The sequence below is a fragment of the Alligator mississippiensis genome, chromosome 5 (genome assembly GCF_030867095.1).
Source record: "Alligator mississippiensis isolate rAllMis1 chromosome 5, rAllMis1, whole genome shotgun sequence".
NCBI lineage: Eukaryota > Metazoa > Chordata > Crocodylia > Alligatoridae > Alligator > Alligator mississippiensis.
The window spans coordinates 136,323,484-136,350,572 of NC_081828.1; the positions used below are offsets into that span (position 1 = coordinate 136,323,484).

Sequence of the window (27,089 nt, forward strand, 5' to 3'; positions counted from 1 at the left end):
AGCAGTCTTTCCTGCCCATGTGCAGAGGGGCTGGACCCGATGATCTGTAAGGTCCCTTCCAGCCCCTAACAACTATGAAACTATGAAACCTAAATCAGTTAAGTCTGATACTACATCCATCCAGGTTTATCTTAAACCAGTTTTAGCCATTTTGAAAGCAGTTTATGTGCTCTGAACTTCTGTTGTGTTAGAGATTCGAACCAGTTTCTGATCACTTATACCGGTTTATGTGTAACTTCTGCCCCTAGCCCTAAAGACTGCTCTGGCCCATAGACTTTTAAAAGGTAGAAACATGCTGGGAGCTTTAGTATGTGGAGATGAAGCTGAAATTCTGTACCAGCAACTGGGTGATAGTCCCTTAGCTGCAGTGCCAAGGCAGAATACTTTCAGAGGCCTGGGAAGCCTAGATTCAACAACACATACTCCCTCCATTGCTGTTCTCCAGGGGCTAGCAATTAGGGAGAAACAAAGAGCCCAGACCACACCCTTAATCCTATCTGGTCATACTTTTTTGGTGTGTTCACCACTCTTTCCAACCCCAACACCCTCAATAAAACACTACTGTATTCTACAGCCACATCTAACAGTCCTGATATTGCAGCATTTGGGATGGATATGGTGCCATAACCATGCCATCTATTTTCTCAAAAGAAGCACTCAGTGCCCTGTATTTAGAGGCCCAGCCTCAAGGACATACGTCAGCGTTTTGTTCTACTCCTGCAATGCAAGATCAGCTGGAGTGCACCCATGAACAGAGCATTGAAAAAGGATTCATGCCAGCATTCTGGTTTGCTTCCTCTGTGTGAAGGGACAGCCTGCTTCCTCATCTACTACCCTCCTCATTCTCATAAAAAACAGCAAGTTAGACCCTGCCATCTTCCAAGTCTGTTAGACAGCACAAAAGCCAAGATATACCACACTCATACAAACAAGTGTTAGCCTCCATTTCAGGTTAGTTAACCAGTAACTTACTCATTTATAAACCTAGTGTACTATTCTCCTGCTACATTCTAATTAGCCAATGGAAATAATTAGAAAGGACTGTGTGAAAAATATTTCCAAACTCTTGGTGCAAAAATCTTTAAAAAGGGACATGGTCATCTTATTTAGGTCTCCCAAATTTACTTTTTTTAAGTAAAGGACAACAGCCATGGAAAATGTCCCACGTGTATTCTTGGGAGTCTCCAGTGTTGCATTTTCAGGGATCCCAAAATGGCATTTCAGAGAAGTGAGTAATAAGAGCAAGTCTAACAGGATATAAGTCTGTTAATAAAGGGACAGGCTGAATGCAACCCCTTTCCCCAACCATGGAGGAGAAGCTATTAGCTAGCTCCTGACATCCCTCCTGCTGGGGTGTGGAAGAGTCTGGCTAAATGCAGTAAAGGGAGTAGGAAGGTGGTCAGGGTCCTTCCTCCACCTCTCTAAGTATAGTATTAAAAACTTAAATTCTGCAACTATTGCAGCCAGGCAAAGGTCCACATGAGCAAAGGGGTGTGTTGGTGTGGTTCTTAGAGCTGGGATCTCAGACAGGTTTAGCTGGGAATAGATTGGAAGGGGAAAATGTTCCTTTCAACTTTTCCAGAAGATATAAACTGCAGGAGCTGTAGTCAAATATATTTAGAAGCATTATATATGAGGCCAGAGACACCCTCAGACAGTAGACAGCTCTAGCTGCAAGTCTTAAATTAGTTAATATTTGACAAATAAAAGAATGAACAGTAGAGCCAAGCAGAATTTCTCAATGCAATGTTTGTCTTCAGAAAAGACTGATTCAGCAAAATTAAAATTTTTCATTGGAAGTGTATTAGTTCCAACTGGAGAGTTTATTATTGGCCTAAGGTATGTCCTTCCTTCCCTTTCTTCTGGTTCTGTCTCAAGAAGCCCTAGTGGTTAGGTCATGCTCTGCCTGAATCAGAGAACACTCCCACATCCTGGGTGAGTGTTCTGGCTATTGGATAATCTAGGAGCTCTATTTCAGAAAGTTTTCAAAGGTCGCCTTTTTGTTCCAGTGCAGAATGAACACATTTCAAATCTCTTATTTGTTTGAAATAGAATTCCTGGTTTTCAGCCTCCCTCCTGGGAGGCTGCACAGCACGAGTCTCCCAGTCATGAAGGTACATTATGTTACCTACATTGAGGCTATACATTTATACTACTGTGCTCTGAGATCTATATTTGAATAGAGCCACAGGGCTAAAAAAAGGACTTCAAGAGGTCATTGATCCCTGCCTCAGGGATCTAAATCATCTCAGTCAAGTGTCTGTCTAACCTGCTCATAAAAACTACCAAGGATGGAGATTCCATAACCTCTATCCCAATGCTTAATTACCCTCATAGTTAGAAAGTTCTTCCTAATATCAAGCCTAAATTCCCCTGTTGCAGTTTTAGACCATTAATTCTTGTCCTGTCTGTTCATAAACTGTGCCCCATTTCCCTTGGTCTAGAGGAAATTTCCTCTGAGGAGCCTTCCTGTTTCTCCTGATTCTCTATCCATAGAGCTATTCTCTATTCTGCCTTTATTAAAACTGGATGAATTATTTAGTCACTGTTAATTATATTTTCTGAGCCAATCTTGAATTGTGAATGTTTACTTTATGCAAAGTAGGCAACTATTGATCCTCTGGATCATGGTGTATGCATAAGAGGTCTAGTCAGGTACCTAATTAATCTACTTATTCAGTCATGCATCCATCACACCAAGACCTTCGACGTATATGCCTAGGCAAGAGTATGGATGAGTGGAGGCTGCCCAAGACCTACCATCTCCCCCTTTATACCATTGAGACAGACTCCAAAGGTCAGACTGAGACCAGATGTTCAGTGTCCTGACAATTGTAGCTTCTGCCAGAGAGCAGCAGATAAGAACAGTCTCAGTGAAGGTGTGTTTCCTACATGAGAAGTTTAACTGTGCAGTAGCACAGTTTACTGTGCAGTAAGTGCACATGTCTACACATGCACAGGCTTACTACACAGTAAATGACACTGCTCACAAGTAAATTTGGTACCTGCAAATGCAAGTAGCAAATTTACCTGCAAGTAGATACTATGCAGTAATGCATGTGTAGATGCCAACCAGGAGCAGATTTATTCCCGATCAGTCTTGTCACTAGGGGGCTAGCCCAAGTTCAGCCTCAGGGCTCTGGGGTTGGGAGCCTCTCCTCCCCCAGGGCTGGACTGCCCCTATGGCAGCCCCAGCCTCAGGCCCTTAAAACCCTACAGGCATTTTGAGTCCTGGGGCACATGTGCAGGGAGCCTGAAGCCACTCCAGGCCTCTGTGTCCCTCTGGGCAGGCCACAGGCTAGCAGTACCAGCCTGCCTGCACCCCGGCATTGCAGCCTGACACTGCAGTGCCACGCGCCTACCAGACCAGCACCATCCAGGCTTGTAGACTGCTCCAGGCTCCTGCCAGGCCTGCCAGCACCCAAGCCCAGCTTCAGGCAGCTCCTGGCCACCAGGACCAGCTCCAGCTGCCCACAGCCCACCCCCAGCAGCCTGCCCAGAGCCTGCAGGTGCTGCAGGACATCACCTTGCCATGCAGCTGTGCCTGGGCTGGACACTGCAGGCAGCTGCCCAAGTCCAGCAGCACAGGGACACCCATGCGGAGGCCCAAAGAGCCAGCGCAGGAGCCTGTTGGCCTCATCCTCGCCAATGCCTCTGCCCACCACCTGGAGCCCCAGCTGGCCCATGGAAGACACTAGCAACCTCATGGCACTATGGGGCAAGGCAGATGCAGCAGCAGTTTACACAGGATGGGCACTCCAACACTCATGTCTATGAGGAGCTCTCAGGCTGGATGTGGGAGTGCAGGCACAACCAGTTGGCGTGGCAATGCCACATAAAGGTTAAGGCCTTGTGGGCACAGTGGGTCACCATCAACAACCACAACCATTGATTGGAGAGTGCCCATATGTCCATGCCCTTTATGTGGCAATTGACATCCTTGCGCCCCAGGACCCAGGCCACAGCCATGCTGTGTACAGCAGCACTGGTGGTCTGCCTGAGCCCCCACCCCAGCCTGGCAGCCACAGTGACTTGTTGCCAGGGGAGGGCCCCTCGGGCCTCCAGCAGCCCATCCCACTAGGTTCCCCACCTGCAGCCTACCTGCAGCTTGGGGATCCTGAGCCAGAACCTGCCCTGACAGCTCTGCAGCCTCAGCTACAGCCATAGCCACAAGGCATGGCTGGATATGTCACTGCTGACCACCAGTAGTGCCAGCTCCTCCCAGGGAAAGGGAGGGGCCCTGCCTGAGCAACCACATGTCATGCCCCACCATCTGAGGACACTGCCTGGAGCCACACGCCATTGTCACCAGCTGGGACCAAGCGGAGCCGCTGGCCAAACCAGCCCCAGCCATGTGATAAGTCTCACACTGGGGGGAGAGCCCTCCCTGCCCCGGCGTCTGCCCCTGCCCCTGCCCTGCCCATCCTCCCCGCCCAGCCTGCCCTGCCTGCACTCCCCTGGCCACCAGAATCTCCCCTCACAACACACAGAGAAGTGGGAAACACTGACAAACTTTACTGAGCAGCCCATGCCCATCTAGCTGCTGGGACATGGCCCTCTCACATGTCAAGGAACACATAGATGCTGGTGGCAATGTCCTCCTTGGCTGCAGGAGGCAGGGATGTATAGTGCAGCCACAGGTAGCTCTTCAGGTGGAGGCAGACATTGCAGGGCAGGCCAGGTTTGCCCCCCACATTGAAACTCAGGGTCCTGTGCCAGGTGTGTAGGTGTGCCCAGTGCACCATAGCAATCATTATTAGCAGGGTGCAGTGGGTCGGGCACCTCTTGGTTTATGGAAACAACTCCTTGCGCACCACCCATGACACATGCAGCAAGGACACATTCAAGGCGTAGCACTGGCACACGGGGAGGCTGGCCCTGGGGCAGCTCCCCGGAGAGGCCCCCTGAAGGGAGGATGAGGAGTAGCCAGTTCCACATCCCAGTCCAGGAACTCTGTACCCCCAGAGCCCGGGTGCTGTGGGCTGGACAGCATCACAGGAGACCAGCTGGCCTCCAGAAGGATAAACGGGAGCAGCAGGGTCTGGAACCATGATAGCAGGTGTTGCCAGGAGCCAGGCCTGTCCTGCTGTGGAAATGGGGCAGGGGAGGAGCTGACCCAGAAGTGGGACATCTCCCAGCCAGCCCCTGGCTGCTCAAGGATTCTCCTGCCCAGCTTGGGGCTGTCTGAGAGCTGCTCCAGAAGTGGACAACTTCCCAGTCAGCCCCCAGCCAGGCAGGGAAGCCCCACTGGGCACAGAGCTTGTCCCCATGTGCATGGGGCTGGGACAGCTCTGCAGCAGCAGCTATCTCCCAGCCCCCTGCACATCAAGACCTCTTCCAGTGTGCACAGGGCCAGGAAACAGCTGGTGCTGCAGCCAGCAGAGCTCTCCTGGCCCTGTGCACATTGGGACCAGCCCCTTTGCTCCCTAGCATCCCCCAGGCTAGCACCCCAGGGGAGCCTGAGGCTCCCTCTGGCTGCTGTAGGGGTGCAGGGCAGGGTAGGAGCAGCCCTGTACCAGGCTGCTTCAATTGGGAGCATATTTGCTTCCTACAGAGAGCACATGTAGACAATCAAGGAAGGCTTACTGTGCAGTATTTTAGCATTAATAGCATGTGTAGATGCACCCAGTGTCACTGAAACTCATCTTATACCAGGGCCAGCACAAGGCCTATTCTACTCAAGTCCTATTTTTAGCATCCTTACCAGGGGATATTCCTTATGACCCATTTCTGCCCTAACAGCTTCTTCTTTCTGTTCAAGTGACATGATATGAACAGGGCCTAGTGGAATGGAGACATGGCTCCAGATGTATACCTGTGACTTCCCACATTAACTTTTTCCACGTTGTTTTGTCATTGCTTTTCTTGGCAAAAAAAGGCAGGAAGGCAAATGACAAGGATTTTCTGTTTGCTTCTCCAAAGTATGTATGCTTATTATGGTCAGGCATTAAATGCCAACAGTTATAGTCTTAAAGTGTTAAAAGTTGTATGCTTACGACCACAAAAGAATGGAGGAAACAGAAAAATCAAAGACTGTCTGGGAGGTGGATATTGGCCACTTTGCACAGCCCATTTGTTGTCCCCATATATTTAGCATTAACAGCAATGGACTGAGCCACCCAATTTGAAAACAGAATACTTGCAAAGTGTCTGAGTGCATGTTGCTTGGGAAGCCACCGCTAGTGATGCGTTACTTAAGTAATCTGTGCTAGCTCAGAACTGGCAGTTCCATGAGTACCTTATAATTGCACTGTATATTAGGCTATTATTGCCATTTCCTAAACCCAGTGCAGATTAAGAGTACTTAAACAGTAACTGCATAAAACACTTTGTAGTTACTATATAGCTAAAGATTAAACATGCAATACATGTGTATTATGCATTGTGCTGTTAACTACATGTATTGTAGTAGTTTAAAGGCATTTTTCCTCTCAGACATTCCTCGGATCATTAATGTATAGGTAATTTGGCCAACAAATTCAAGAGGAGGTTGGACGATCACCTGTCTGGGGTCTTGTGAACCCAGCATTCATTCCTGCCTGTGGCAGGGGGTCAGGCTAGATGATCTGTTCAGGTCCCTCCTGACCCTAGCTACTATGAAACTATGAAACAATTATATATTTATATATATTATATATTCCTTTTATGCTCTTGAGAAATATGTACTTTCATTAAGAAGCTCAGATCAGATTCTGTCATGGAACAGGACTGTTAATACCAGGTTTGGGCTGAATCTGTATGTTAATATTAAAAGGCTTTGCCTTCTGGTACCAGCCACCTTCCCATAGCCCCTTCTACTATGGGCAGCCTCACCCTGATGAACTGCTTCAGATACTTTCTGGTTTTACAATCCCTGCACTGCCGAACAGGAAGCTGTTCCTTCCTAGGTTTAATCATGGCTAGACTACAAAACAATGAGAACATACTGTGTTAGGACATTAGATTTCAGAAAGTTCTGCTTGTAAATTCTTCAGCCTCTGAAAATGACTTTTCACAAACAGGCGATAAAATTCAACTGCTCATTCTATTTTAAGTCAGAGCAGTGTGTGAGCACCTCTAAGACAGAAGAAGTACATTCACAGGACAGCTTGATCTATTAATCATTTTAGACCCATAGGTTTCCTTTAATGAATTACTGTTAATCAGACAGAAGCTCTGAGATCTATGGAAGTAGATGTCCTGCCTTATTTCAGGGGCTTGCTTGCTCAAGGATGCACAGGCTCTCGTCATGGGGGCTATGAGAAGTTGTCAGGCAGAAACAATATTATAGAAGGTAGCTATTCTAGGTATTAAAGCTCCTGGATCCAAACTCAAACTAACAGTTAAATTATATTTACCTTCTTAAACTGTCCTGTACTTGCTCCCAGAAATACCATGAATAAAGACATTAAAAGCAAGTTTCTACTTGTTGATTTGCAGCATGGCTCTAGATTTTTACGTTCATCCTTACCAATACGGTCAGAGCTTACACTGATGCTAGAGATGATCATGTCCTTGTAGGTGGAGCAAGATATCAAATTAAGACTGATACAGTACCAGTCTATTTGTATCTGAATGGAAACTTTTGCCTTAAGACAGTTTTTAGATAAATAGATTAGTCCTCAATATACTGCTAAAATTCTATGATTAGGATATGTTGTTTCCCTACTCAGGAAACAACATCACTGAATAAACACAAAATTTTATGCAGTTATCCTGTGAGATACTTGTTTGCAACATTGACTTCAATATAAATTGTTAAAATAATGTCTAGCATAGTAGATCAGTCCCCTTTTTTTTAAAGAAACATTCTAGCCCTAAATACAGTATGACAATACAGAAGAGATACTGCAGTTACCTGGTATGTTGTAACTTTGTGCTTAAATTAATGAACAAAACATTGTTTTTCTAAAAACTTTGTCACTACCCTGCACATAGCTTGTGTACTGCAGGAAACTGCTCATAAGCACTATGGCTTCAGAGAGCATTCTTAGGCTAGGTATACACTTTGTCCACCACCAGCAGTGCCTGCTCTCAAACACAACCCCACTACATATGCCAAACCCAGAAACACCACAGTGAAGCTGCTCTGAGGTTGTCCCCTTGTGGCCAGACCCCACCATTCTGGAGATCAATCTTGAGACAGACACCATAGGGAGATGACCCCAGAAAAGCTTTCATTGCTGCATTTCCAGGCTTCTCAGAGAGTACTCAAGAGTGGTCAACCCAGCATGAATGACTGGTGCCTCCCAAGATGGGGGGGGCACCATGGTGGTGAGCGTGGACCCCCCACAGGTGCCGGCATTGGTGGCAGCAAGCAGGGACCGCAGCAGCCGCTGGCATAAGTGGCAGTGGCGGGGACCGCCCGCAGCTGCTGTTGGCGGTGTCAGCGGTGGCAAGTGGAGATTGCCTACAGATGCCGCTGGCCACCCCCTGGACCTTCCTACACATCACCTATGCAACCCAGGCAGTACCAGGGATGTAATGTAGGAAACCCTTAGGAGAATGTGGTGCACGAGCCTCTCTCTTGGTCAAGGCACTGAGTATGCTGGGAAGTACCAGGTCTTGGCCAACCACTCTAGTGAGAAACTTAAAACACCAATGTATGACATCCCTGGAGCACACACACACTGCTGTGACCCCACTCAGGAAAGGGTGCTGTGACATCCAGGTGGCAAGGAAGAAAATGTTAGTGACCACATTTTCATGAACGTGTATGCTGGCAAGAGCTGGAATATATGACTAGATATACACAGGCAGACTCCAAAATAGAAGAGCTTTCCTTTTCAGTGTAGAAGTGTTAAAGCTTGTCTGCATGGGGAATTTATTCCAAAATAAGCTATGGTGTGAATTTAGCACATGTGTATGCTGTTATTCCAAAGCATGAGTGTCAACACAGGGAACTGTTGTGAAATAAGTATTCTGACTGATTTCCCTATTCAGATGAATCCCCTGTCTCCCTTTGCTAGATAAGGTCTAGCATTACACTCTTGTTACATGAGGTTTTGTAAATATTACTAACACCCATGCATCTAGGCATACTGCTTTGGAAATGTGAATTAACACATAAGAAGCATGTCGGATTGAATTCAGAACTGGAAGGAGAACATTTATCTCTTGACTTGACACAGAACAAGTCCCAAAACAACAGGAAATGTGAAAACTTTCCCTTTATTCCTCTACTTAATGGCATTCAACTGTGACCCCAAAAGATCAACTCTGAAATCAGAGTAGTTCAGTCTTCCTTTTGCCTATGAAGTTTTTGGTCAGTCTGCAGAGATTAACATGACAATGCTATCTGAATATTGGCAGTTATTTGGCCACATAATTTGGCAGTTATCTGTCTGGGGTATTATGATCCCAGCACTCGTTCCTGCCCGGGGCAGAGGGTTGAACTTGATCTGTTCAGGTCCCTTCTGACCCTAGAAACTACGAAACTATGAAACTATCAGTTCCCAAACCTGGCTTTCAGCAACTCTTCATTTGAGCCCTTCAGTGTACTGGGTTGAGGATGAGAGGTTGAATCTACACAAGACGCTATGTCGCTGTAGCAACACACTATGGCGACATAGCATCAGCAGGCACAAACCATGATGCCACAGCTACATTGCCATAGCAAGACAGTCCCTCGCTATATCATGTTGCTACAGAGATGCAGCAGCTAAAAATAACCATGCACTGCCAGCACAGCACAATACAGGCTGTTACTACACCATACTTCACAGTAACAACAGCACCATAAGGGCATGTGTAGATGTGCCCACTGTATCACTAATATCACTAAGATATTAGGGAGATGTTGGGAAGGACAACCTACATCTACTTCAGCCAGTATCTGGGGCAGTGTTTGCTCAGAAATAAATGGGAAATGCCACATATTGCTACATAAACCACCGATTAGCTGTGAGGTGGTAGTCTCCCAACCCATGTGAAGTCGCTTTGACATACCAATGTAAAGATCAAGTGACCCTGTTTTTAGCCTTTGTCAAATTTCAGATGAAGTTTTAGTTGTTCTCTTGGTTATTTTTACACCTATGTAAAAACAGTCTAGATAGAAAAACTGTCTCTATATAAGAACCTACAAAACCTGCATCCCAAAAGGCACACTGCTTGAAAAATAAAGATTAGGCATTAATTTTATAGAACACAAAAAGTGTGTGTACCTTCAACAGAAAAGACCTTCCTCTACACCTTCTTCAGAAATAATCACACAAGGAAAAAAATGTTGGTCTGTTAGTTCTTTCCAAGTTGTTGCTGAATAGAAATGCAATTCCTGCTGAAGAAGGAGCTGCATGCGTTCATTTTTATTTCACTAAAAGAAAACACCCTACTTTAGTGCTGCTCATTTCATGACACAATACAGTGCACAATGGGCATCTTGGGTAAAGAACTATTTGAAAAGGAATGGTTCTTGCAGGAGCAAAACTGCATTTTTCATGCTCTTTCTGCTTGCTTTGAGCCAGTCCCAAAACCAAACTCCAATAAGGTAACCAAAAGTTGAAACAGCCAGTTCAGTAGTATTAAGGGTATTACATGTGCCATAGATTGCAGAACATAATGAGGGAGAGAGACTCTGGAGTGGCAGATTCATGCTTATTAGTATCAATCTATTCAGCACAGATGACCAGGTGAGTTATTTCAGAATGCCTGCCACAGGCTGCCAGGGGAAGAAGAAAAGAAAGCCATCTCCACATCTTAAAATGATAAAAGCTCAAGTCGTCACATGATTGTGTATATGGTGGTTTTAAGTCATGCAATGAATAATAATCAACTAGAGGAAAAGTGTTCCATCTCCCAAAAAGCTTTATAAAACAAGTTGAATTAAAACTAGATGCATAAAATTCAGCTGTCTACTTGGTATCAGTACATGATGCTTCCTTGGCCCCAGACTCCTCACATAACACTCAACTTCACAATGCTAACAGTTCCTTGTGTCTAAAAGTGCTGTAGAGGGAAACACTGTTGTTCAGACACAAGCTGCACCTACCTGAAGAAGACCAATCCAGTTGCCAGGGACATTTTTCCAAAGTATGTTTATTTGACATTCAGTTTCTAGACGTGTGTAAAAGAAGATATGTAATAGGGACTGCATGCTGATGAATGGAGGGGGAAAGACCAGAGGCCTGAAGAGTGTATTATGGCTCTTCAAATACATGTAAGCCACCAGTTGCTATCACAAAACAAGGAAGAACAGGACTTGGCATAGCTTAAGTTCCAAGGTATTATTTATGAAAAGGGCATCCCAACCGCAGCACAAGTGCCGCAGGTGGCACAGTCAGCTTGTGTGTAGCACGTGACAGTTCAGGGAGGGGTCACACAGCACAGTAGTAGGGAGCAGAGAACAGGGCAGCATATTGAACAAGGAAAGGGGATTGGAGTAGCACTCAAGAAGGGTGCAGGGCTTCATTGGTTCCAAAAAGTCCCTACTGACTTATGATATGTCTTCACAGGAAGTTAGCATACAGTAAGCGAGAGTGCAAATGTACAATGCACTTCTACTCTTCAATAACTACCCATGTGATCACTCTAAGCATGCACATGGGGAGTTACTGTCAATTAACACAGGCTGTGTAGATGCATACCCTAACTTACTGTACACTGACTTCTCCAAGGCTGAGGAATATTGGGAGGGTACTGGGACTGATGGGATTACTTAAAATGCTATTAACTATATTTTATCTGGAGAAAGAGATGAGTAGGGTGTCAATTTTGCAGATGATGAACGTATGTATGAAGAGAGTCTAGAATACTTCAAAGGCCTGCATAAGATGAATGGCAACAGGCGAGCATGTGAAATTCATTGCTTATAAATAGAAGCTAATCTATATTTGGGGGAAAATGTGAACTCCCCCAAACACAAGACAACATAGAACCTAAAAAGATAGATATATCAACTCAGGAAAGAGACTTGGGCATCACAGTGGATGGACAAATGAAATGGCAGGGAACAAAAAATGGCAAACTGTAAGGATGCAGAAGGAATGGGCTTGAAAATGTTAGTGGTCTGGGGTCATCTGGAATATTATACACAATACTGGTCAGCCCAGATTCTTAGAAAGAATATGGTAGGATGAAGTGTGTGGCTAAAACAGAAAAGCAGCTCTCAAAAACAATTGAGAATAAACTAGGCTTACTTTAGAGATGTGACCAGCTAGAGAAAATATAGGAGGATAGAAAATTGTCTTGGTCTCATACTACAAATAGGGACATTTGAAGAAACTTACATTTAAAACTTTATATGAAGGAACTGGTGCACTGGATACGATTGAACTGTGGAAACTATTGCTGCTAGTTCTCACTGAAACCAAGACCTTGGCAAGATTCAAAGGATTTACCCTTTGTGTGGATAATGAGAATAGCTAAAGATTTATATTAAAACAGTTTTTGGCATAAATTACTCCAACTATGTGGGGTTAAGAGGAGACTCACCTCAGGGGAGTTTAACCCACATTTGTTTCCTGAAGGGTTTCTTGCACCTTCTTCTGAAACATCTGGTCTCAGACATGATACAGAACTCTGTGGACCACAGGAGTAATCTAATATGACAATTTCTGTATCCCTATGCTCAGTCAGTGTCCTGATCTCTCTAGCTGTGGAGTTTCTGGAGTCACATGCAGCTTGCATCCCTGAAAGTAAGATGTACCCCAGACTCTTTTTAGCACAACTGCCATTGGTGAGTTATTTTGGAACTGAATTGAGGGCACTATAGGCAAATAGAGACATAAGCAGAGACACAAATTAGGGAACAAACAACAGAAGGAGAAGGACACCAAGTCCTGCTTTTGATTATGGCTCAAATGCATGCTGGGCTGGCTGTAGGATTAGTTTATCCTTTGCCACATTTTGGCTGGCCTCCTTTGTGAACACTTTGGCTAGTGCAAATAACGTGGTATGTCTGTCTCCCCATCTCCTGCAGAGTGACTTATCCCCCAGCCAACCAACCTACTTCATGCCTCTTTCCATCACCTCAAGGCAGTTCACAGATTGTCATCAGCACTGACCTTTTCCATTCACCTTTTCCCTGCTGGACACAAACAGTAGCACTTGAGGCTCTTATCAGACTGTGAGAGGGCTTTGAGAGACAGGTTTCCATGACTACCCTTATGCTTAGTGATGCCAAGCAAATTTTGAGTTCCAAGGAAACTTCCATGCCCCAAGCCTTTTTATCTTGCCAAAGAATACATTGCACAAATACATTACGCCAGGGCCAACAAGTTGGATATTTTTATGGTATGGTAAATGACAAATACAATCCTCAGTATCTGATTAGCCATCAAATATTGTTATCCAGATGGGGTGAAAAGTTTCTGCTTGTGACATTGGAAAACATTGCTCTAAATTGAAGAATTCCTTTCACTATTAAGCAGTTAGATACGGAAGTGCATGAGACACAGCAAATGATCACAAAGGATGCTGCCAGTTATCCCTAAATTTAGACTGCCTAATACTTTCCACAATGAAAGATCCTTGCCAGCTTTTTTGAAATGTTCTATAGCTACCATCACTGCATGTTGAAATTCAGCAGGGAAAAATCCTCCAGCTAGAGATGTGCCTTTTCTCGGTCCCATGAAGTCCCATTCTGGTTTTACTGAGATATTAAAATGCAAAGAGCAAACCCACATATCTACACCTCTATTTGCATTGCCTCTAACAGTTTTTAGGAACATTTGGCCTCAAGCAAAATAACTAACCCCCCCCAAATTGTAAAGTGTTGTGCTTGTGTTATTGCAAGAGCAGCAGGAGCACCACCACAGACTGCACTGGGAATGGCTGGCAGCAGCTGGAGAAAGGAAGGGGGAAGGGAGGCAGAAACTGAGGCTAGGAACAGACATTCAAAAAGCCCATAGTGGAATCAGTGATGCAGTTTTATGTAAGCGGCATAGTTTAGATTGGTAGTGAACAGAATGCACATTCACCAGGGGTTGGAGGAGAGCAGGGAGAGCAAATCTTAGACCAGGTTTCACCATTTTAAACTAGTCTGTGTGTGCTGAACTTCTGTTCTGTTATAGACCAGTTTCTCATCACTTATACCAGTAAAAGCATAATGGCTGTACCTGGCCTGAGAGAGGGAGAGAGTGTGTAAACAGGGCAGGTCTTCCTACAAGCACTGTCCGCCCCAACGTGGGCCATTTCTGTGTTGAGGAATTTATATATGGAACCCAGGTGTTACGCAGCTGGTACCCACTCTTCAATTGAAGGGACATGTATGCTGTGGGAGCATGACTGCCTAGCTGCACGCCAGCTCACCTCCTTTCCCTACAGAACAGAGCAAAGATCAGGGACACCCAGTGATACTTAACTATTTACAGGTTTAATTATATAATAATATACCAAGCTTTTAAACATATTCTTACAAGCTTCAGTCCCTGATTCGATTCGGCAGAGATTTGACCCAATTCAGCAGCTGAATCTCTGAATCCGAACTGAATCAGCAGACCCTTTAATCTCTCTGAATTGAATCAGAGAGATCCGGAGAGATTTGATGATTCGGACATAGACACAGCTTTAAATGTTTTTTCTACATACCTCAAGGTACCAGGAGGCTCGTGAATGCTGAGATGCTGGGGCAGATATAGCATCCCACGGAAGCATGGGGGGGTCACCAGTGTGCTCGGCAACATACATGAAAGCGGACCAGAAGTGCTTCTGCCGGGGAGCATGCTGGGGGGGCCTCCCGCACCTCCCTGGCTTGGTGATTGGTGCCTTCTGGGTCTGGGGGGGCACCTGAGGTCCCCCCGTGGCTGATTTCTGAGCCAAGGGGGCACAGAGGGTTCCCCCATGCTCCCCAGCGGACCCGGAAGTGGACCAGAAGTGGTTCTGGTAAACTTCCACGTCTGTCGCCAAGTGCACTGGGGACCCCCCTGTGCTTCTGTGGGACACTCAGAAGTACTTCCAGTCTACATCTGGGTCTGCCACGGAGCATGTGGGGGACCCCCTCCCCCTGGCTTGGCAACTGGTGCCTCCTGGGTTGGGGGGGACACCCCCCCCATGGCCGATCGCCAAGCCAGGAAGTGCAGGGGGGGGTCCCCCATGCGCTCAGTGGCGGACCTGGAAGTAGACCAGAATTACATCCAGTTCACTTCCAGGTCTGCCGCCAACCATGCAGGGAGGAGAGGGTGGCCATGCTCCTGTGGGATGCTCCATCCATCCCAGCATCTCAGCATTCATAAGCCACACCTGGTACCTTGAGGTATATAGAAAAAACACTTAAATCTGTGTCTATGGCTGAAACGGTGATTCTCTGAATCAGCATCGAATCTTCAGATTCGGATTCGGCCTAATTGAATCGGGACAGTGATCCAAGTCAACGAATCGAATCACTGTCCCCTGAAGTGGACTGAATCTGAATCGAATACGGCCTGCTTTGCACACCCATAATACATAGTGTTATGTATATCTATAATTATATATCTATAATCATATTATAGTATAATAATATTTTAAAGACAATAACTCTCATTAACCCTGAACTCAGGCAAATTCAGCTGGATGTGGCAGACAAAAACATTATGTTAACACAGGCCTTGATCCTCTTTGGCCTCCTGGTTAGTGTGCAGAAACAGGGCCCTCCAGGTGGCAGGCAAGGGAAAACTCAACGATAAAACACAGGTTAGACAGCAAATCAACACATGTGAATCAGGCAGTGACGGGACAATAACTGAACATGCAAAAGTGAGATTACATCAAACAGGATACAAATGCATAAAGATAACCAATACAGTGAATTCAGATATTGAGGCAGGGTTGTGCTAGCAGATCCTACTAACAGGCTAAATAAAGCAGCTTACAACCCTTTCATAATACAACAATAAGGATGTAAGTTTACAACAAAAATCCCAGCAACACAAGGAACCAGAACATAACAATGGCACAGCAGCTATGCCCAAAGAAGAAATAGTACCAGGGGAAGGGACCCATTACCTTAAAGGAACACCGTCCCCCTCTCCTAGGTCACACAACTAGGAGGGGCACCATAACCGTGAAACCACCCTTAACAAACAGGGGCCCTTGATTCCTCTCTACACCCAAGGGTGGGTTGTCTCTCTCCCTGTCAGAGGCTTCCTCTTGGTCACCTGAATGGGGAGAGCCCCTCCTCCCTCGGGGAAGTCCCCTTCTCTTCCCCTTCAGGGAAAGACAATCCCCTTCCTGGGTGACTCACGACACCCAGCAGCTTTGGTAGGCTAGGCTCATCTCTATCTGTGGGTTTGCTGCAGGGCATCTTTCCTCACTAGGGTGGTCGACCCACCTGGTTGCAACTTGCAGCAGGAAGACCCGAGCTGCCTCGTGCAGCCACCAGGCCTGTCAGCCCTCTCTCAGTCCCATGCACCGCCCTGTACACCAAAGGGGTGCCTGCCTCATGCAGGGATGGGGACCCGCGCTGCTTCACGCAGCTGCAGTGTCCCGTCAGCTCCGCTTAGCTCTCAGCCCCATTCACCAACCTGTGCACTGACACCCCTGCTCTTTCCATGGCGGGGCTGGGACACAGCTGCCCACTGCTTCTCACTTGGCAGAAGCATCTTCAGGGCGCTTCTGGGGCAACTGCTCTACCCCACTGGTCAGCCCTATCAGCTCTTCTTCATCGCCCCTCGTCGAAGCCACCCATGTGCTGGGCACGCGGGCTTTTATTCCTTCTCAAGGCTCTGCCCCCAGATTGGGAACAGACCAATGGGGAAGCCTGAGGGGTTAGTTTCCCCCCAGGTCCTCTTCTTCACCTCATCCCTAGCTCAGGCCTCTCTCCTACCTTCTTCTGATTGATGGGGAAGGGGAGTGCCCCCATCAATTGGCCTGAACCATGTGGCACAAGCCGTCAAGCAGGGCTGCCACCTGCAAGACTGCCACACATACTAAGAGACTTGCGAGGTCATGTGCCTGTGATTTAAGAACAGCCTGATTTACGATTGAATGTACAACCTCAATTTTGCCCCCATAGTTTAATGATCGCCTACTATTTCTCCCCTCACAGAACTCTTGCCTCATTTCACACACAGAGGACAGAATTCAGGTTTCACCTATAGCTACAAAAATTCACTAACTTTTGAGTGCTTAACTTAGCAAACTAAATAATTTTGAAATCCAGCAGGGTTTTGAAATGGTTGCCCACCCCCTAGATTTCCAGGTACTGTGCTGCAAATGTACGCAGCTCCACTGAACTTGGCAGAACCATGCAGGTTTACAGCAGCTAAGGATCTGGCCCACAAAACAGGCTGGAGAGAAAGACTCCATTTCCCAAGGAAAGCAGCAATAAGTTCACGGTGTTTAGTAAGAGATTTTAGGCATTTAGGCATTCAGGCTTTTATTTTGCTTAGGCTATCTCTGGTGTGGTTTCGTGAAGTGGAAGCATTTATTCTGTCTATCATACAAGGCAGGAATAAGTACAACACACAAAGCACAGCCATACCAATCACTCCCAACTTCCTGATGCAGGGGCTGGGTATAGGACAGGGCTTCCACTGACCTACCTCCACCAGGAACCTTTTCAAAGACTTAGCCACATTCCTACCTCATTTCCCCCATAGCCAACAGGGATACTCTCTTCTCCCAACAAGAAGTTAGAGAGATCAGTGCACCCTCTCCAGAGGGGCACATGAGGCAGAATTCACTTGCGAGCTGTATTACTCCAGAGAGCATGGTACTAGTCACAAATACTTTACTTGACAAGAAGTAAGATTTGTTGGCAAGATATAGATCTTACAGCTAATTCCATCCAACTGTACTCATTAGAAGCAGCTGTGTGCACAGGCTGTCTAATTTTGGGTGGGGAGAGATGCTCCCACACTTGGCTCACTTTATAGCTCATTCTGGAGCACAAGAGCTTTGGGGGAAATATTGTCCATATGAAATACACCACCTTCATTGCAAAGAATAGAGAGGGATTCAAGTTGGCTTTCTGCAACCCTTCACACAAAAAACCTGAAAGTTCACAGCCAAATCCAGAGTGAGGCACAAACACAAATAAAGTAAACCCAAATAAAGTAAACCCATTTTTAAATTTGAGGAAATACAGAAGAGCACATTCTATTTGTTCAGTGTTTAGTAGCTGAATACACTGCCAAGAAGCCTAAACAGTACCTTGGACTTCTCTGTTTAGTCTGGAACTGAATAATTCTCATCTGTGCAAGTATAAAGTAGTCCAGTCAGCTCTGTGCACCAATATTTGTTGCAAATAATTTTAATAGATTTTAGCTTTTGCTGTTCACAAACCTCTGCTTTAGTCATCACTGTTTGACAAACACTTTGCACAAATATTTTAGCCTGTTGAGTGTGTGTGTGTGTGTGTGCGTGCGTGTGTGTGAGTGCGTGCGCACACGCGCGCACACATGGAAGAGAGAACTGCATGTATTAGTACTGTAAGCCATGGTGGAAGTTTCCAAGATCCTATATAAAAAAGCAAGGTTCTTCTACAGCTTAGAATGAAAAAACTCTGCTTTGATAAAGGATGGTGGCTAAAAAGTCAGGATGGGGATAACAACATGGATAGTACCTCCTCTGACTTAGCCATACCACTTAACAGGTATTTTGTAGACCTCATGACTTACATGAACAACTGGTATTATTACAATTAGAATGAAGCAAAATGTTTTCAGTGACTTATTTATTCACTGAAAAAAAAGTTAGATTTCAAGTTAAATTTCAGGGCAGCCGAAATTATTCATGAACTCAGGCAAGTCCATTTGGCATGGAAACTTGCATATTGACTAGGACAGTGGAAGAGGTGATTAGGATATTCCCTGAGAGGTGCCACCAGCCCTTGTTCCAAATCTCTACTCTAATTCAGGGAAAGAATAATTCTAAGCTGAGGCGGCCCGTCTCTCAGGAAAGTTCCCTGAGAACTAAGCTACCGAGTCACTCGTGTCTGGCTCAGTGAATACTGAAGCATTGAAGAAAAGTGGAACAACATGCAAATCAGAGACTGAAAACCCACACCACAGTACCCTCTAGTATTAGGGCACTTTCCAGAGAGTTAGATGGTGTAGGTACAAATCTCTTCAAGCAAAGAGAAACGTGAATCTTTTCCATTCAAGGGAAGTACTTCAACCACTGTTAAATTTACCAAAAGGACACCAGTCAACACCAGTTTTGTGAGCTTCATTTCCCTATGTTTTTTTACAAGTGCCTGGAGCACTTGTAATAAAGTTATTTATGTATTTACTTAGATCAAGATTTCTCTCTTTCTTTTTTCTTTCCTTTTTTTTTTTTATTTCTGGTTGATGTGAATCCCACCCTGTTGTTGGTTTTATTTTGTCCAATAAAAGGTGGAGGTGAACTATAATGAATCATAGAAATTAAATGCTGGAAGGGACCTCAAAAGACCATCGAGTCCAACACCCCTGCTCTGGGCAGGAATACTGCTTCTGAGATCAAATATCCCAACAAGGTCTCTCTCCAATAGGTCTGTGCAAGGCTTCGGGTGGTGATTCAATTCGGAGGAGATTCAGCCCGATTCAGTGGCCGAACCTCCAATCCAAATTGAATCGGGGACCAATAAGAAGGTCCAAATTGATTCGAAGCTCTCCAAATCTTCAGAAAAGATTTGAAGAGCTTCAATGATTTGGGTAGTCCCCGGTGGCTGCAGCAGGGAGCTGCAGCTGGACTCCGAGCTGGTAAGTAAGGGGGTGGGAAGGGGAGGGCTGCGAGAGGGGACCATGGGGGGGCCCCTGCCAGCCCTCATCCCCTGCTTGCTCCCCAAGCTCCCCCCAGCCCCTCTGACCCCCTGCCCGCTCCCCCAGCCCCTCCATGGCTGCCTCACCTGCCCCAGCTCATGGTGCTTTAAAAAAAAGCCCCACTCACTGGGTGCTGCTGGGTGGGGGGCGATCCCCTCTGGCCCCCACTGCCTCATACTGCATGAGGGGCTCTGAACAAGGCCACCCCCCCAACGGCTGCCCCACCCGCCGTGGCTCTGGCCCTTTAAGAAAAAAAAAAGCAGAGAAAAACCCCAGGACTCACTGCTTGTGCAGTGGCCTCAGGGGGCTCATGCAGAGCCCCCCACGTGGCGGGGGGTAGTGGAGGGTTGCAGGGATCACCCGCTGCCAACAGAAACTGGTGAGTCCCGGGGTTTTTCTTGCTTTTTTTTCTTTTTCTTAAAGGGCCAGAGCTGGGGCGGGCTGGGCAGCCAGGGGGGGAGCTGGGGGAGTGAGGGGGGGGTCAAGGAGCTTGTGCAGAGCCCCCCGTGCAGTGTGGGGCAGTGGGGATCACCCCCTGCCCGGCAGCACCCACTGAGTCGGGGCTTTTATTTTCAAAGTGCCAAGAGCTGGGGCAGACAGGTCAGCCGTTGCTGGGCTGGGAAAGCAGGGCAGGGATGGGCCTGAGTGATTCGAGCAGGGGGAGGATGGGCCTGGGTGATCTCCAAATCAGAGTTGGCTGAATCGATTTGGGACACTGATTTGAACCACCAAATCAAATCACTGTCCCCTGAATCATCCGAATCCAAATCCAAAGCAAATACTAGCCGCTTCACACAGCCCTACTATCCAGTCTCCTCTTGAAACTTCCAAGGTTGGGGACTGCACCACCCCCTTGGGAAGTCCATTCCAGATTCTGGTTACTCCTTACCATAAAGAAATTCTTCCTTACATCCAACCTGAAACCATCCTCTAACAGTTTATGGCCATTGCTCCTTGTCCTCCCCTGGGGCACCCTAGTTAACAGTTTTTCTTTCAGCTCCTGATATCCACCACTTACATACATATAGATGGCCACTGAGTCCCCCCCTTAGTCTTCTTTTCCCCAGGCTGAACAGTCCCAGATCCCTTAGTCTTTCCTCATAAGGTTTGTCCTCCAAGCCCTTAATCATTCTTGTGGCCATTCTCTGGACCTTTTCAAGACTCTCCACATCTTTTTTTGAAGTGTGGCGCCCAAAACTAGACACAGTACTCAAGCTGGGGTCTCACTAACACCATGTAGAGAGGAAGTATCACTTCCTTAGCGCTGCTCGTGACACATCAGCTAATGCATCCCAGTATGTTATTAGCTCTGCTGACTACAACGTTGCACTGGTGGCTCATGTTCATCCTGTGATCAACCATGACCCCAAGGTCCCTTTCAGCCACCATGCTAGCCAGGACATCTCCTCCTAACTTATATTCATGTTGCTGGTTACTTCTCCCTAGATGAAGCATTCTGCACTTATCCTTATTGAACTGCATCCAGTTCTTTGTACCCACCTTTCCAGCTTGTCCAGATCCACTTGGATCTGTATCCTATCCCCTAGTGTGACCGCTTTTCCCCATAACTTAGTATCATCCGCAAACTTGGCTAGCATGCTTTAAAAAAAAAACCCTGTCCAGCTTCAATGATCATCTAAATCATTGAAGCTGGACAGGGTTTTTTTGTAAAGCAAAGGATGTGTTCCAGATCATCTCAGGCTCTCCCATGTGATCACCTGGAAACATCAAAATCCATAACAGCACAGAAAGACAGTCCTTTTGCAGCTGGAGAGCAGAAAACTGGCCCATCTAGGCACATGTACCTGTGGACTAGAATGGGAAGAAGATAGTTGGCTAGAGATCAAGCTTATTACGTAAAGGAGACAGAGTGGGGAGGAAGAATTATCCAAGCTACGTCACTAAAGCAGCTTTGTCCCAAATTAAGGGGGTGTTCAGAGCCAGTTTTAGACAAGATAGTATATTACGGAGGAATATTTTTCAGGTGACAGAAATTATCTGATCTGTGTGAAAGTGAGTATGTGAGGGTAAGTGCTGTGATGGTAGTTCTTAGGCGTGAAATCTTTCATCCCAAGATGTTTCCAATCTATATTTGAGTGGAGTTCTCATAAGCCTCTCTTGGAGACATTGAAGCAGGTATGCAAAGCTGGAACACCATGAATGAAAGCGATACCACTGCAAAATCAATAGATCACATGGCTGCTTTCTCTTTCTGTCTCTCTCAGCAAGACGTCCTTGGGATTTGGTAACATTCCCAACCTTTTCTTCCCTGTGAAACACCTGACCAATTTTTTAAGCTAACTTAAAACCTCTTCTACCAGTTTTACTGTACTATTGCTTTTCAAGCCTTTTTTTTTAAAGGACAAATGCAAGAGCAAATGTGATAAGCAGCAACATCTAGTTTTCATTTGCATCATCAATGTTGATTTCTAGAAAAAATGGTTCATATGGGCAGGGAATAGTAACAAAAGTACTTCAGCAACCAGATTTTAGTGAACAGAAAGAAAGATAAATGTCAGCCTTTCCAGCTTCATACTTCCCAGCAAGCTGAAGCACATCTGTCTTGTATTGCAGGAGTGCAGTTTTTACTATGTGTTGAATGCAACTTGTCAAAGCTTTAAAATGGCAACAGCTGCATGATCTTTCCTATTGGCATTTGCTTAGAAACTGTACAGACAGACGACTAAACAAGGATTAGCTTATGTGCTAGAACAAAAGGTGGTGTACCTTCCCTTGCAAGCAGGAGGCTTCCCACCCTGCTCCACATAGTCCATGTAGATTTCACCTGGCCTCAATCCCCTCTCTGTTAGGCTCTGGAGTTTTTATTCACAGAAGCACAAAATTAAATGAAATCCATTCCCCTGCTTTGCCTCCATGCTTGATTACTACAGAGTACAACTCTGAGAACTATCCAACCTATGTCCTAGACCAGCAGCCAGCAACCTTTTCAAGCTGTGGAGTAGAACAACCCAGCTCCACTCCAACAGGTGCTGGGTGGCTTCCACATTGTGAGTTTGCCCTGCTCCCATTCCAGAGTCAGACAGCTGTGTCCATGCTGCTACCACTTCTCCCAGCCCCTTGCATCTCCGCTGAAGCATGGGCATGGCTGCCAGCTGATGGGAAGTTATGATGGGCCAGGCAGCTAGAAACTGTGTCCACACTACTGCTGCTTCTGTGCTACAGGGGGCAGGGGACAAGGAGGACAAGGAAGGGGCAGGGAGAGAGGCAGCTTCATGGACATACCTTCTAGCTATGCAGCCCTGGCACTACCTGTATACTACACCTGTGCCACAGCTGGAGGAGACGAGGGGTCAGAGAGAAAAAGCAGCAGTGGCAAAGGGGCAGCTGCAAAGTTGCCCGACTTTGGCACAGCTCCTTGCTGCTTTGTACCAGTGCAGGCACAGGCAAAGCTCTTGGGCTGTGGGCTGGATCCAGTGGATCTGTGGGCCATATGTTGCCAGCCCTTGTCCTAGACTTTAACTGATTTCATAACCAGGTAGGAAAAACGTATCCACCTGTCTCAGGAAGTCAGCAGACTGCCCTTAACCCTTCCCCAGCTGAAAGAGTCAGGTACTTCAGGAAAACACTGCATGTCTTTTACATCAATATATCATCTTCAACAATACACCCAAGACTCCACAGCCTTCTAACTAGGGTTCCTGGCCCAGGCACTTTGCACCATCTCTTATGCTTCGTGTGTAAAGCTGTAAATAACATTTTTTTCCAGGCAAGAAATTTTGACCAGCAGAGATGGAGTTAGTCTAACTTGGGACAGCACTATATATTGTTATATATAGTGGAGAAATACTTGAGATATCCATCCAAACAGTGTGTTTTAGTGACAGCTTGGGCATACAAATTTTTTTAAAAAAAGTAGGATCATAGCAGTTTGTGAACTGAAGGAATAGCCAAACAGAAACAAACACATGGCTCTGGTCGGCAATGCCTGTTTTGCAGGGAAATCCATTGAGACCAAGAACTTCCACAGATGGAAGTGAATGATGCCGCTGGCATTCAGCCCTGCCTTTTCAACAGGCATCATCTTCAGTGCCTGTCTAGAAGTCCCTTGTGTACACTTTTCTCTGAAGGAGAGTGAAAGGGAAGCTAGTTAACTCATTATGTATAGGCCAACTAAAAGCCAATTGTAGAGGGACTCAGGCCAAGTGGCCATACTTGAGACCTGAGTGCCACACACTCAGTGGGTGTTTCACTCCCCTATTTTCATACCTCACCTGCCATAACTTGGTGCAACTGAAACAAGGTATCAGAGGTGGTACCTGATTGCATAGAGTTTCCCAAGACTGGTGTGGGTCACACCATCTGAGAGTCTTCAGTGGGGCTCCTCCTCCCCTACACCTCACCACTTTCCATTCGGGTGCTCTTGTTGGTGCTTGGAGTAGATGCCTGGTTGTAATAGGCATCTGGCCTCATTGTTTAGGTGAAAGGATCCGTGATGGAGGGAAACCACATAGCCCAGAATCAATGCACATTGGCTGAGCCCTCCACTCTAGATAAAATTCTGTGGTCAATGGTGTCCAGTCCATGTAAGAAAATGAATAAACTAATATAATTCAAATAACAATGTCTTTGCCTGCTTCAGGCTTTGCCTCAGCCTGGCAGGGTATGTCAACCACCTTTCTTCAGATAGTCGAGTCTTTTCAGGGTTTTCCCTTGATATGAACCTAACTCAAGTGGGCTGGTCTGCTCTGGGCCAAACCCTTCAGGTAACCTTGGGCCATGGGTACTAAACCCCACCATGGAGCCCCTAAAGGTACCTGGCTCCTGGTGGCAGAGTCGCAGTCTGGGTTCCGTTGGGAGAGCCAGAGTCATCCTGGTCCACAATCCCAGGTCTTTTGGGATGGAGGGACATAGCATGGGCCAGTGCCTACACTGGTGTTCCTCCATTTCCAGGGTTGGTGCCCCTTTATGTAGAGAGTTCTGGGTTTGTCTGAGCCAGCCTAGACTCCTGCTGACTCTCCTGTGTCCTACAGCCACCACCAGGTGCAGAGAGCCCTAGAGGAGCTCATCAGCTCCTGCACCTGCAGCTTCTAGGCGCCAGGCGGTGCTTTCTGTGCCAGCCGCCTGCCCTCTTTTTGGGCTGGGACCCATCTCCCCTTGGAGCCAGGGTTCTGGCTCTCACCCTGGCCTGGGAGTTGAGGTTGGGGAGAGCCCACTGCCTGCTGGATGCCTGTCCAGCCCAGGTGGCAGTGGCACAGAAGAACATGCTGTCAGCAAACAAGTTCACCACTTTTTCTTGGGCCTGGCCAAGCATCTGCCACCTGGGGAGCACACCAACTGTCATCGCCCCAGTGAACATGGGGCTCAGCTGGGTCCTGCTCCACCAATGTACCTTGTCAAGCAAGTCTTTCTCCCTCCCCTAAGCCTGGGGCAGGGTATGTTGCTATTCGAATCATACTCTTCTTCTCCCTTCCCACAGGAAAAAGCAAGCAGCATCTAGGTGTGCTGACCCACCCTAACCTATATCAGGGTGCATCACACAGGTAAGCAGCTTGCAGGGCCCAGTGAACCTTAGCACTTATATTTTCCACGCTCTGCAATTATGTAAGCTGGGAATGATAAAGGGTGAGGGGCTGCCAGGTAATAACTATGCTAAGGTGCTATTGCCCATTTCTTGGTTAGATACTCCTTGCATCAGGCAGTAACACTTCTCTTGAGAACAGAGCTTTTTCCACCATTTACCTCTTCTGTCAGGAATGTCCAGTACCTCTCTTCAAGGGCATTTGTTTGTACAACAGAAGCTTTGTAGTGGTATACACTGGACAGGATAATTTTGGTCTTCCAAAAGCATCTGAGTCTTATCTAGTGTACTTTCCAGGAGGCTTCTCAACTGTAAGATGTTATAAGATGTATAAGAACTGTAAGATGTTCCTCAAGTGAGGAAATTGCATATATTTTCTATATACATACCCCAGTTTTAATTCCCAGTCCAGTTTTAGTTGCTATACAGGAAAAGGAGTAAGGTTATAGCAAAAAGCTAAGATGCACTGACCTGAGGCAGTAGCAGGGCGCTGGGGTAAATAATGAAGTGCAAGAATGGAAGGAATGAGAGGTCTGGGAACAGGAAAAGAAGACTTGCAGCATGAAGCCAGTGGTATAGGATAGGAACAGCCAAGATTTTAAAAGGGATTGGAATTTAATGAAATGATTGAACAAAGAAATTGGAAGCTTCCTTCACTTCCTACAAAGGTTGATTGGATCTGAGCAATAAGTGGCTTGGCTGTATTACAGATATAGTCATTTAAAATTAAACAATTTGGAAACATGCACCAGACTTTATGATTGTACTGATATTTTGATTTGAGTTACTTACTCTTCTTCAACCACAGACACAAACTTTATACATCTTCCCCATGTCTTACTGCAGAGAACAGTTCAGGACTTATAGATTCACAGATTCATAGATGTTAGGGTCGGAAGGGACCTCAATAGATCATCAAGTCCGACCCCCTGCATAAGCAGGAAAGAGTGCTGGGTCTAGATGACCCCAGCTAGATGCCTATCCAACCTCCTCTTGAAGACCCCCAGGGTAGGGGAGAGCACCAGACCTTGGCCACTCGAACTGTGAAGAAGTTCTTCCTTATGTCCAGTCTAAATCTCCTCTCTACTAGCTTGTGGCCATTGTTTCTTGTAACCCCCGGGGGCGCCTTGGTGAATAAATCCTCACCAATTCCCTTCTGTGCCCCCATGATGAACTTATAGGCAGCTACAAAGTTGCCTCTCAACCTTCTCTTGCGGAGGCTGAACAGGTCCAGTTTCTCTAGTCTCTCCTCGTAGGGCTTGGTCTGCAGGCCCTTGACCATACGAGTTGCCCTTCGCTGTACCCTCTCCAGGTTATCCGCATCCTTCTTGAAGTGTGGCGCCCAGAATTGCACGCAGTACTCCAACTGCGGTCTGACCAACGCCCTATAGAGGGGAAGTATCACCTCCCTGGACCTATTTGTCATGCATCTGCTGATGCACGATAAAGTGCCATTGGCTTTTCTGATAGCTTCGTCACACTGCCGGCTCATGTTCATCTTGGAGTCCACTAGGACTCCAAGATCCCTTTCCACCTCTGTGCCACCCAGCAGGTCATTCCCTAGGCTGTAGGTGTGCTGGACATTTTTCCTCCATAGGTGCAGCACTTTGCATTTCTCCTTGTTGAACTGCATCCTGTTGTTTTCTGCCCACTTGTGCAACCTATCCAGGTCTGCCTGCAGCTGTTCCCTGCCCTCCGGCGTGTCCACTTCTCCCCATAGCTTTGTGTCATCTGCAAACTTGGACAGAGTACATTTCACTCCCACGTCCAAGTCGCTGATGAAGACATTAAAGAGTATCGGTCCAAGGACCGAACCCTGTGGGACCCCACTGCCCACACCCTTCCAGGTCGAGACCGACCCATCCACCACAACTCTTTGGGTGCGACCCTCTAGCCAATTCGCCACCCAC

General features: G+C 46.6%; 1 long non-coding RNA gene across 1 annotated transcript in view; it reads left to right on the top strand.

Annotated features, from left to right (window-relative positions):
• The window catches only part of LOC132250884 (uncharacterized), a 100,480-nt gene that overhangs the window by 27,167 nt on the left and 46,224 nt on the right, over positions 1–27,089 (top strand). The window lies entirely within an intron of this gene.